The sequence below is a fragment of the Pelophylax lessonae genome (assembly GCF_965119305.1).
Source record: "Pelophylax lessonae genome assembly, chromosome: 9".
Lineage (NCBI taxonomy): Eukaryota > Metazoa > Chordata > Amphibia > Anura > Ranidae > Pelophylax > Pelophylax lessonae.
In genome coordinates this window covers 182,114,818-182,127,466 of record NC_138776.1, presented here as the reverse complement: position 1 = coordinate 182,127,466, position 12,649 = coordinate 182,114,818, and the positions used below count along the sequence as shown (strand labels likewise).

General features: G+C 43.6%; 1 protein-coding gene across 10 annotated transcripts in view; it reads left to right on the top strand.

Moving 5' to 3' along the window:
* ZMIZ1 (zinc finger MIZ-type containing 1) overlaps positions 1–12,649 on the top strand; it is a 223,939-nt gene that overhangs the window by 124,695 nt on the left and 86,595 nt on the right. Inside the window, exon 1 of one of the 10 annotated variants that reach the window (XM_082267641.1) lies at positions 8,259–8,400. The exons of 8 other annotated variants lie outside the window; for them this stretch is intronic. The gene's annotated coding sequence lies outside the window, so the exon portion shown is untranslated. Of the gene's footprint in view, positions 1–8,258; positions 8,401–8,496; positions 8,932–12,649 lie in introns of those variants that run through there. One more of the 10 variants, XM_082267632.1, reaches the window with a different exon arrangement.

Below are 12,649 nucleotides of genomic sequence, written 5' to 3'. Positions count from 1 at the left end.
CCAGATGCTGAGGCTCACAGGAATGGTAGCTTGAGGAAAGCCACGCCGGACTCAGCCAGCACATGGATAAGTCGTCAATGCAGCGCTGGAGGCACTCGTGCAGTGTCCGGAAGGAAAGACACTCATCCGACAAAGAACCAGTGTGAAACACAAGCGTCCCCGATGCTGTGACTACGCGTATGCGCTTTGTCAAGTCCTGCATTATATATAGTGTCCGTTCTCGTGCGTTGTCAATTATTATGTACACCTTTACACAGTGCGTAGGCAAATACTGTAGCTGCTGACTTTTAAATATTAGAACTTACCGTTCCAGGGAGCCCACAATGTCGGCAGCCAAAGTCGATTTACGTATCGGCTCTAGGGTGCTGCCGCCACCATTCATGGTAAGGGAACCAGGCACTGAAGCCTTTTCGGCTTCACAACTTGTTCCCTACTGTGCATGCGCGAAGCATGCTGCACTTTCTAATTGGCCCGGCGGCGGAAAAAGAAGGTGGGGGGGCCAAACCTCAGAGGGACAGCTCCGCGGCTCTGTCTCCCGGAAGTGGGGAAGGGTACCTGTCAAAAACAAATGTGGCACCAGGGGGGAGGGGAGCATATAAGGTAAGTTCCGCTTTTGGGTGGAACTCCGATTTCCGTCTTGCACAGTTGTACAGACTGCTCTCCTGTATTGAAATTGGTTAGTCGATTACACTGCACATTTTCAGCTTCTAACAGTATGCATTAGAAACTGCAACAAGTCAGATGGAGCCGGCCTCATTTCCTGCCTGGATTTCCAGCATCATTTAGTTCTTTCCTTCCCAGCCTTACTATCCCTGGGCCTTCCCTTTTATTTAGAGTTCAGTTCTTTCAGTAATGGACACTTGGCAGCACATGTGGGCACGTTATCAGGAAGATATGTACACTGAAGGCTCTTTCGAGCAGACATAATTTGGCTGTATTACATAGGGAAGCACAGAGACCTCAGATGACATCACTGGGTCTCAAATAAGTATGTACTAAAAAAAAAAAAAAAAAAAAGTAAAGGTTTTATTAACCACTTCCGGACTGCCAACCGCATATATACTGCGGCAGGGCTGCCCAGCTGTGCGAAATCACGTACATGTACGTGATTTTGTGCAGGGGGTTTTGGGGCATGTGATTGGACACAGCAGCAGCCAATCAAAAAATAAACTGCAAAAAATAAAAAAATATGCATTTATTATTTATTTCTAAAAAGTAAACGTATTCTTTCAAATAGAATTACAGGCTTCTGTATTAAAAACGAAACAAGTCTCAAGTCCAGGTACTATGTCGGTGCATAAGCCTCATAAAATAAACAACCTCCTTTACTGTCACTGGTGCAGATCCTCCTTCGTTCGTGTCTCACATGCTACCCCTTCCAGACACTGCAGCTCAGCAACAAAGTGGGCAGGACTAGGTGTAGCCAGGTGTTGATTGACCAGCTACAGACTAGTGAATTAGAAGTGAAAATGCTGACAGCCAGGCCCCCCTCCAACATTGTCATCCTACCTGCACTACAGGCACTACTACAGATTATATGAGTGTATCCACTCTGCTCTGAAATGAGGAGCAGTGCCGCGTCATTGCCCACATCATTGCTGGAAACTGGACGTCACTGCCAAGTTCAAAAGGCAGTTGTGGGACTTTAGAGGAGGAGTGAACTTAATGTATGTGCTACAGCCTCCACCAGGACCATTACACTTTTTCAGGATAGTGCAATGTCTGTATCCCCTGTGATTCTTTATTCCGACTCGACACATCTGTGACCTGTAGTATCATGGGGGTCAAAGGATGGAAGCACAAAGCCCAACTGGGGACACACCAATCTGACAGTACTGGGAGTGTTGAATATTGAAAAGTCTTTTGGTGGCTCAGTGCTTGAAGAGAGCCAAGGTAGATGATGCAAGGAAGGACTTGGTATGGTACTGTCCTTAAATTTTGTTTTTTAAGGTGACTGGCAGGGATGATTTAATTTACTTATATACCAAATTGAACCTTTGTACATTAAACATCCAGGTCAAAAAAACTAGGCTCATAGAAAAGATTGTGCTTCTTTGTTTTTCCACTAGAGGGAGCCCAACATATGCAGCTTTACTCTGCAGTTTCTTGAATGTAGGCAGCAATTCTCAACATTATTTGAAGTACCCCATTATAGCATAGATATCAAGTATGTGTGTACCCCTTCCAGTGCCTGCATGAATCTTTCTTCAGCTGTCACTGTATTAAGCTGTTAACTTTATCATAGCATTTCTGTGGCCCTTTTCTCCCTGGGGACACCCAAGTGCCTATCAAATTGGAACGTTTGAAGAGGATTTGTCAGGTGTAGCTATAAGCCTGGGTGAATAGATGTGTCTTGAGTTTGCTTTTAGGAACAGTCACAGAGGGTGCTTCTAGCACAATGGATGACAGGGAGATCCATACTGAGGGCGCTGCATTAAAGAATGCACAAGATCCAAGAAAATTTATAGACGGCTCTGGGCGATTTTTGAGCAGTAAGAGTGTGATGAATATGGGTATTTAGCAGTTTTATCAGATAAGTGGGGCCCAAGTTACTTAGAGCTTGAAATGCGAGGCTAGCTATACATTATTGATTTAGTGGGGACTGAAGCAGAACAATCTAATAAATTCCTCTATCCATGATAATCAGCATGAAGGAATCTCCTCTGCCAGCTATTTGTTGTATTCTAAGAGTCTGTGGCTGTCAGAACACCCTAACAGTGACTGCATCTGATTGGATTCAGCCACTATTAAACTGATAATTTTCCACCATGCTTCTTTGACAAAAAGCTATAGAAAAATCTACTTTTGTCAAGTAGGATGGTGTTAACAGGGCCAACCATGGCTTACATTTTGTCTGATTCCTGCCATGTATGGCAGGCTTGAGTAAGCCAGGTTTGAAGCATAAACTTTATTTTATTGGAAGCCAATGATTAAGGCTAAGTTCACACTGGCATTAAAAGCAGGTGTTTGAGGGGCATTAAAAACGCCCCTGAAATGCCTATGCAAATAATACAATGGACAGCACACAGTGCTGTTCACATTATCAAAATATGAAGCATTCGCTTCATAATTGAAGCCTCATGCCGAGTCAAGAGGCGTTTGCGGCCTTTCAGCGCCTCCTATTCAAGCCTATGGTAATGCTTTGCAAATGCTCTGGCAGGCATTTGCGGCGTTGTTGCGGGTCATTAAAATTAGTTTATTTCCAGTACTGTTATTTCCTATTTAAAAGTAAGTGTTTGCAGAGTGGTTTTAACGTGTCTTAATGCTCATCAAATGCTTCAAAACTATGCATAGGGCATTTGGGGAGCATTTTTAACTCCTCATTAATGCGTAAAACATTCATATTAAAGCTAATCGACCCCAGTCTAATGCCCATACTAATTTCTTTTTTTAAGCCCGTAGCGTGTGAAACACACTCAAAAGACTCCACCCGGTGCATAAAAAAGTGCACACACACAAACGTGAGGAACACAAAAAGTGCACAGGGTGTGCGAAACAAAAGGTCTTCCCTCCGAAGAGGTAGGACCCGAACCTCGATCCCCCGGGGCGCAAGACTCCTGACAGGGATTTAAGGTACTCATGGTCTGTCTGGCCGAAACCAGACCGACCCCGTTCTTCAGGGGGACTGCCGAAACAGCCCCCACCGAGTACTAAGTGGGGCTCCCCCGAAGGGAGACCCCCATGGGAGAGGGCGAACTAAGCCAAAAGGCCATATCCACCCCCTCCCAAGACTCAAGGCAGGGCCCGAGGACCCACACCCTACAAGTAGTGCAAAAAAAGAAAACAAAGGTGACAGTGCAGGTGACAAACTACAAAGAAAAAGAGACAAACAAAACAAAGAGTGGGGGAAAGGGAAGTGGGGAAAGTGCTATGGTGCCCTGTGAGGAACCAAGGCAGGCCTTCCAGCCGGAATAAAAAATTCCTCTGGTGCAAGCCAAAAGGCCTGTCCCAAGAGGCAGGTGCGAAAAAGGTGTGCATAGTGCAGTGACCAAGGTGCCAAAATAACTCAGGCGAGCTGCCCCTCACCAGTGAGAAATTAAGGCACCCCTGGGCTGCCACCCCAGGGGCACATACACTACGGGCTTTTTCTATCCCGGCCCAAAGGCCAGACCGAGTGTAGCCCTATCCCATCAGGAGGCATCAGAATAATGCTATTGGAGCATTTGTTAAGTGTTAGAAAGTGTGAACAAGCCCTAAAAAAAATATTCCATGGTGTGGAAACCTATGATTATAAAGTAACTCATGGTGTAGGTCAACCAATCCCCAGTGCACCTTGATGTGTATACATTTACTACCAGTTCCCACTATTTATTTATATTTTTCAAGTAAGCACTTGTTTTTACCTATAGATCAAGATTTTCTTTTATTATTATATGACGTATTTGCAGAAACTTTAAAGCGAAGTTCCGCCCCCCACTAAAAAAATCAAAAGTCAGCAGCTACAAATACTTTAGCTGCTGGCTTTTAATATTAGGACACTTACTTATACCGTGATGTCCGCACCCTAGCTGATTTTCCAATCGGCTCTCGAGTGCTGCCGCCCCATACGTTGTACAGAAAACCGGCAGTGAAGCCTTGCAGCTTCCCTACTGCGCATGCACGAAGCGCGCTGCGCTTTGTGAATGGCTTAGCATCGGGGGAAAGAGGAGGGGGGGGGGGGCAAACTTCCAAGGGACCTTACAATTAGAAGAAGGCAACCGCACACCAACTTGAGAGTGATAGTAGATGATGAAAACCTTTCATTGAAAATCCATAAAATCCAAAATGACAAACCAGGGACTAGAGAGTGAAAAACAGTTGACGCGTTTCACGAAACTATGTTCGCTTAGTCATAACCGTTATGACTAAGTGAACAATAAAAGGTTTTTATCATCTACTATCACTCTCAAGTTGGTGTGCGGTTGCCTTCTTATAATTGTACAGCTGTCGGGACTACGGACCTAACCTGCACCCTTCTGATTGTGAGGACATTTCAATACCAGAGCGGTCTCTGTGCTCTCATATCTATTTGGTTCCAAGGGACCTTGCCGTGGCGACGGGTACCTGTCAAAAAGAGGTACCCACTCCCCCCTGAAAGGTGCCAAATGTGGCAGCGGAGGGGGGGGGAGCAAACAAGCGGAGCTCCGCTTTAAATGGTATATCTTGAATCTGTCATCAGTCTTCTCTGGGTTCATGTGCCACTGACTGGGAAATAACACACTGAGGTCGATTTACTAAAGACAAATCTACTGTGCACTTTAGGTGCATTTGCTCTAGAGGGGAAGTTCTGCTGGTTTCTATCATCCAATCACGTACAAACAAAAATACGGTTTTATTTTCCTTGCAGGTGATTGGGTATTCTTTGCAAAGTGAAGTTTTATCTCATTTACTAAGCTCTGGAGCAAGTACACTTGTTGTGCACAGTATATTTGCCTTTAGTAAATCATAGGTGATCAGCCTTTAATATGATGATTCTTTTACTTTTCTCTCTATCTGCCAATTGTCAAATTAGATCTGTAAAGGAAGTTCTATGTTTACAAACACTTCCCTATTTTGAAAACCACAGAAACATTTACAAAGTAGCAGAATGGTTTTGTTTATACATATTAGGAAATGTACAGTAGGCTCAGCCTCACATTGCTCCTATTGAATTGCCTCTTCTATCTGGCCTGATTCATGTAGTAAACCTCCCACCCCCACCTCCAATAAAGAGCAAGTCATTCCAAGGAGTGGGATTCCTTTGACAATTAACCCACCATATATACTGCTGGTGAGCAATGATTCCAAGCCCTCAAGCAATTTGTATAACCAGCTTTTGCTAGTTCTATTAATTCACTAAGGAAATAAAAGGGAGGTTAGCCAGTCTCTTGTCTATGTGGACAGAGATGTAACCAAGGAAAGGAAAGCGGGGTAAAGCTGGCCATGGGTGGGTAGAATATCAAACAAAAATTGAGAGAACCAATCGTTCCATTTTCTTTTCATTATTGTGGTCAATTCCACAATTTTTATACAATTCTTCTTGGGGGAAAAAATGAATGGTCATGTTGGAAAACTTTAAACAAATTATTTTCGTGAAATTGATCGAAAAATAATGTGCAAAAGTTTAACCTGGATCCAACAAAAATATTATACTTTAATGTTGAAAACAATTAAAAATCCAGAGATGATCGGTGAAATGAAGGCATCAAAAGATGGTTTCTATTTTCAGACCATCTATGGCCAGCTTATTACAGAGAAAATCGCAGGGGGAAACGTTTTCACAGTTCATTCCTTATGGCTCAGAAGCTGAATTGGCCCTCTGGATATTTTTATACACAAATGGGGAATGCAATGACGATATCTGCACCTAGTCTATATTGGGCTATTCCAGAAATATTTGGTTGGAAAAGTTTCCAGTTACAACTTTATATGGATTATCCGGCCAGTGCCCATGTGTGCTCAGCACCTGCGTTTATGGCAGACGTTTCGCCATCACATATCATGACACAGCATCAGTTTGTAGACTCGTCCTGATAAGTTATGAAATAAGGGAACAGATATAAAGTAGACCTGATCCATCATAATGGCGGCTGCCATTCCTCCAGCGCCTCCTGAAAATGCTTGTTGTCTGACCTAGAACAAACAGGTGAAGTCCGAGTGAACCTGGATCTCTTTATCTGCACACTTGTTTTTGGGGTCTGCAACTAGACAGAGTTAAATGTATCCGCGTAACAGCCAGATAACCTGGATTTATAGTTAGCAGTACCAATTTACGAATTCGCTTGGCACAGGTGTCCTTTCTCAATCTCAGCAGCATTTCTTGGCTCTGAGGAAGGGGGCTTGCCCCCGAAACGCATCAGCCTAGCCACAACAGTCTCACTGCATATCATCCAGCATCGCGCAGTACCTTGGCTACCTTGGAGATTCCATGTATATCATGTTGATGTGTGTACATTCACACCTGTTTTGTGAGTATATAATATATACTTTTAAATATTTTAATGTTTTTAGTGGTAATGCACTAGGTCGGTGCACCCCTTTTCTTTTTGTTGTTTCCCAATTGGTTTTGGATACCCTTGATCCTGAGGGGGCAGCAAAACCACAAGCTTTACCCACTCAGTGACTTTTGCTTTCTGGGGTTCGATAGATTGGGTTTAGAATGTGGCAGTGGCACAGAGCAGGTTTAGCGTTCGCTTTTGCCTGGACTTCTCCTTTAACTTTCATTAAATTGCAGTTTGCTGTAAAATACTTAGGCTGGCCATACGCTAGTCGAAAAATCGTTCGAAAATCTGTCATTTGGTCCATTCCTTTGTTTTTCATCCAGTTAATGGGCACACATAGAAAATCTGTTTTAACTTTTTAGAGCTTAAAATCGAAGGAACAGTTTGGAAAATTCTGCAGAACGAACGATAAATTGAAACGTTAATGTGTTTCTCACCTGAACTGTTTGCACTAGGCATATGTTACAAAACGAACAAAAAACTGATTAATTTATGTCCATTGAACGATTTATCAATCAAAATGTAGTCATTACATGATGGCACGATCGTCTGCTCTCATAGCCGATCGTCTGCTCTCATGTTCGTTTTTCGAAAATGAATTTGAACGATTTTTCTATAGTGTATGGCCAGCATTATATAAGATACTGATAGTGTGATTAGTTTATATCCAGTCTGGCCCTGTCACATGACTCCCAGATGATTGGTGTTGATAATTGTATTGACCTCCTAGACCTAGGTCATTGGCTACTTATTCCTAATGTTTAGTATTTCAATGGATATGATTGCACTGGCAGTGACTATAGTGGGCATCCTGATCATGGCATATGTTTTCCTCCATGTACTTTGAGCACAGTGTGTGCCAGGCATTGTGCAGCTGGCCTCATTTGCATGTCCTTTTCCCAGACTATGTGGCTGCAGAAGGAACACAGAAAAGCATTTGTAGTGAATGAGTGTGGTCTGTGCCATCATGTCTTGAATGGCAGTCAGTGGTATCCTAAGTTCAGGGAGGAGTGTGTGAAAAAAGAAGGGAGGGCTCATCAGACACCCCACATTTATTTTCCTATCAGTCCTGTAATGTCTTTTGCTGTTGATCCCGATCTGAGTGCAGTGGGTTGGCTCCTCGCCCCCTCGCCCCATAGTGGCCTGTGCTGGGGAAAGGGTTAAAGGATAGTGCCTAGCACCTCCCCTCGTGTAAGTTTTGTAATGTGAGCTGCTGCTTGGTTTTTTTTCTTTCCTCCCTTTCTCTCCCACTACACCCCCCCCCCCCTCCTCCTCCTCTGTCTCTCCTCTCTGCCTTCTGGCAAATGACTGAGGCTGCCTGAGTGTGAATGTGTGTGTGTATGTGTGTGTGTGCATGGTGAATGTGTGTAACAGAAAACAGCAAAGCTCTGTAGACACAGAGTGTGGAAAGGCTTGAGAATTCCTGCCGCATGGTGCCGAGGTGAGACAAAACCCTGTTCAGATCCATCTTCTTTCCCCTGGCCGGGGCTGAGACTGCAGTGCTGCACTGGGGGGGACTACATTGTGTCTGCCTGGGCATGTGTGAAGTTAGGAGGCTTAACCTGATTCTTCTCATTGTCTCTGGAGGCTGCAAACACACACAGCCAGTTGGCTGCTACACACTGAGCCATTAGCAGGGAGCCCATCTGTTATTGGTTTTGCCTGGAAATCTGGAGACAAGCAATTAATAATTGATGAGTGTTGTGCAGTAGCTGGACAGGCAGAAGAGAGAGAGAGGAGGAGAGCAGGGTGTCCTTAGAGGGGAGGGAGAGAGACAGCATGGTGGTGGTGATGGTGACTACTGCCCGGCTTATGCTGCTGAAATTAAAGACTTGAGTCTGCCTGGCTTTTGTTCGGCGTTGCCTGGAAGTGCTTTGAGACTTATGTGGTCCCCCTGTGCCACAGAAGAATCAGAGGGGAGCCCAGGAGGAGCGGAGGGCTAGGGGGAGGACTGGTTGGAATAAACTTGTGGGTAAGTGGCTTTCTTCTTGGGGGTAAGGAGGAGGGGGGTGTGAGGTGGAGAGGACTTTGCAATCAGTTGGGTATTGACTGTATGGCTTATTGTGGGTGGAGAGATGCAGTGCATGGTGTCATGATGCTATGGTAAGGGGTTTGGAAAGGCGGTCCCATCATCCTCAGCAGTAGAGACTGCAGCACCTAGCAGGCCTCTGTGGTCATCAAGGTGTTATGGAGTGCTATTTGGTGTCACAACAGTCATAAGTGGTTCCTTTTCCACCTTCCCATCACAAGCATTATACCAGAACATTACAACAATAAACAATCATGTTTCATCATGACAATATGGACTATATCTATGACTGATCACCAGCACTTGGCATTTACAGAATTTTCTATATTTTTGATGTCATGTATATTATTTTAAGGCATGTATATTATTTCACTTTTGTTGCTTTTATTTTAACCTCATTTAAGACCATACAGTGCTGTTTTTTTATATGTCCTGTGTATGTTTGTAAAGTTTACAAAGATTTGCCATTGGTTTACTCCTGGTTCTTCCACCTCACTGGTCTTGGTGGTGCTCACTGAATTTCAAGAATTAGGGGGCCTTTCATATATTTAGGAGCTTGAGTTACCTTTTTGCTACCTTAGAAATGCTGACAAGGGCTTCTGCATCTTCCTGGGAATATAGTGTTTGATGTTCTGTGTGCCGGGGAATGGGGAAGATAAATGGGTTTCCATTGACGTACAAGGCCTGGCTGCTATTGGTGGAGAGTCTGTATCCGGATGCTGCAGTTGCATGTAGTGACAATTCATGGATATGGTTGGAGAGAGAAGGACCACCTTCTGGGCTGCAGCTTCCTGGATCTCCCTTCTGATAGATGCCGGACTCGGCTCTGTCTAGGATTAGTAGCAATGCTACATTCAAATGTTTAGAACAAAAATTATGGTTTTGGCAAAGTGTGTTTGGCCAGTTTAGAAAACAGAAAGTTTGCTGAAAATAAGTGTTAAATGGAGAACATAGTATAATCATCTTTCATTTATGTTTGTGTGTTACATGTATATATTATTAGTATTGTTACTTCTATCCGTGGGGTGCTTGGACTAGATATACAATGTGCAACATACTGCACAGTTTGTGTGACTATCATGCTAAAGTTGCTAGTGGAAGTTTTATGTATAAGAACGCCTTGCTTAAAGGAAACTTGTACTTAGAGAATAATAAGGCTGCCATTGCTGATTTCATCTGAAAATGCAAGTTCCCTGGCTGTCATGCAGACTTTATGGCTTCAGTACTTTAGGAACTTGTGATCTGACTTTATTTTTACGTTGTAATCATGTTTCAGCTCAGTGACCTCAAAAGGACTGAAGCCAGACCCAGCCGGGCAACACACATTCTTAGAAGAGACAAGCAGTGGTACCCCTGTCCAGTATTTCCTTTATATTTGATAGTTGGTCACATGGCTATCCTCTCCTTTTACCTAAGATTGGTAATACTTGTGATGTCACAAACACTTCAGTGTGGTACTGCCGATTATAAGGCAAGTCACTGAGAATATGCTGATCATATAGCCTCATGCTGTGCTCCTGTATGGCAATCTAAAGCCTACACAGAGTACTTACCTCAACCCGATTGAACACTTTTGGAATGAATTAGAACAGAGACTGCGAGCCAGGCCTTCTTGTCCAACATCAGTGCCTGACCTCTCACAAATGCGCTTCTGGAAGAATGATCAAACTTTTCTATAGACACACTCCTAAACCTTGTGGACAGCCTTCCCAGAAGAGTTGAAGCTGGTATAGCTGCAAAGGGTGGGCCAACTCAATATTGAACCCTATGGACTAAAGTGGGGTACACACTAGTAGAAAATCTGCCGAAAATTCCCACCCGATGTGAAATCGTCCGATTTTCGCCTAGTGTGTACACCACTTTCAGCAGCCGATGCCGACATTTTCAACGAAAAAAAACAGAGGGACAAACACCAAAATTTTTTTTGTCCGTCCCCAGACGACCGATTTTCGTGTAATGTGTATGCAGTACGTTCCATGAAAAATCGTATACGAAAGACCGCGCATTATCTGTTGACAACCCGAAAGTCTAGGAACAAATGTGCCAAAAAATAAGAAAAATCGGACGAGAAATTTTGTGAACATTTATACACTGTCGACTAAAAACGGTAATGAACGCTGAGAAGACTGAGAAAAATCGGAGGATAATTCGTCCGATTTTCGTCAAGTGTGTACGGCCCTTAAGACTGGGGCGCCAATTAAGTTCATGTGTGTGTAAAGGCGGGCGTCCCAATACTTTTATAGTCCCAATACTACTAATGTAGTGTATGTTATGTACAAGCTTCATAAAGTAAAACAAAAATGTCTTCATTTGTGTCTCACACGCTCCCCTCTCTCAGACACTACTGTTTACCATTGGAGGGATTCTGAATCAGCAGTATCAATGCTGATTGCCATGACCCCTGCAGCATTTTTTCCATCCCACTGTAGTGCACACAGGAGGAGTGGAAACTCTGCTCTCAGTTTAGCAGCAGTGCAGCATTGTTGCCACGGATAGGTTACAGGAAGCCGCATTAGGTGGGCTTCACTGGTACGATCAACAGGTATTTGTGGGATTTTGCAATGCTACTAAAGCTGGCTATACCCTGATTGATTGACGTTTAGCCAGTGATAAAATAAGGAACTTTTAGATGACTCCATAATTTCCTAATAGTATATATCAGGAACATTTTCAGTGATTGTTGAAGACTTTGTATTAGGGCCAGTTCACAGCATAGATACGCAGTCCGGATGCGTTCCAGATGCTTTTCTGCATGCATGTTTTTGATGCAGTCCAGTGCATTTCCCCCCCCCCCCCCCCCTCCCTTTTTTTTTTTTCTTAACCTTAAATAAGGACATGTGCGTTCCAGTGCATTTTTGATGCATTTTACAGCATTCCAATGCAGGAAAAAGTAAGCATGTTCTATTTTTTTTTTCTAAAACTGCAAGCACTGGTGAGAACTTTGCCATTAAAAAAACATACAACCTATTTTCCATGCGTTTTTGATGCAGAACAAAAGGCACTGGACTGTATGTGGTGTGAACTGGCCCTTACTGGGATTATTCCAGTGATTATAACTGGATACAATGCAGAAAATTTAGACTATACTATGGGATAGATTTTCATTTTTTTCTCCTGAAGTGTGTTTAGGACTACTTGATTTGCAGACATTGTAAGTGACAGTAAGGGCTCGTGCACAGTGGCCTTTAAGCTTAAGATTTTCTTTCCTGCAACCTATAGGTTGCTAAAATCGCTCAATTCCACCATCAACACAGTCAGTGTTAATGGGAGAATCCATCCAACTGAGCTGCTGTGTTCTCCTGGGTGAGGGGAGCCATCCTGACTGGGAGAACCCACAGTGATTTTTGCTAGCGACCATAGCTGCTGGCAATAATTGCATGAAAAATCTGACAGGCTGGTTGATCGATCGATCAATATGGTTACAATCAGCCTGCCTATACATGGTTCGAATCTCAGCCAGTCCCTGCTAAACCAGCTGAGATTCGAACTGTCTATGGTGGACTTTAGAAATGCCACTTTTGCATGAGGCTTTAGTGCCTCCTTGTATAGAAGGGATTGCCACGAAACCCAAAACTAAAAATGTTCTTTATTGAGGCTTACCGATCATTAGATGTGGTTTCTGCATTGGTTTTCTTTTCTTTGGCTTTTTCCCTTTATTTTC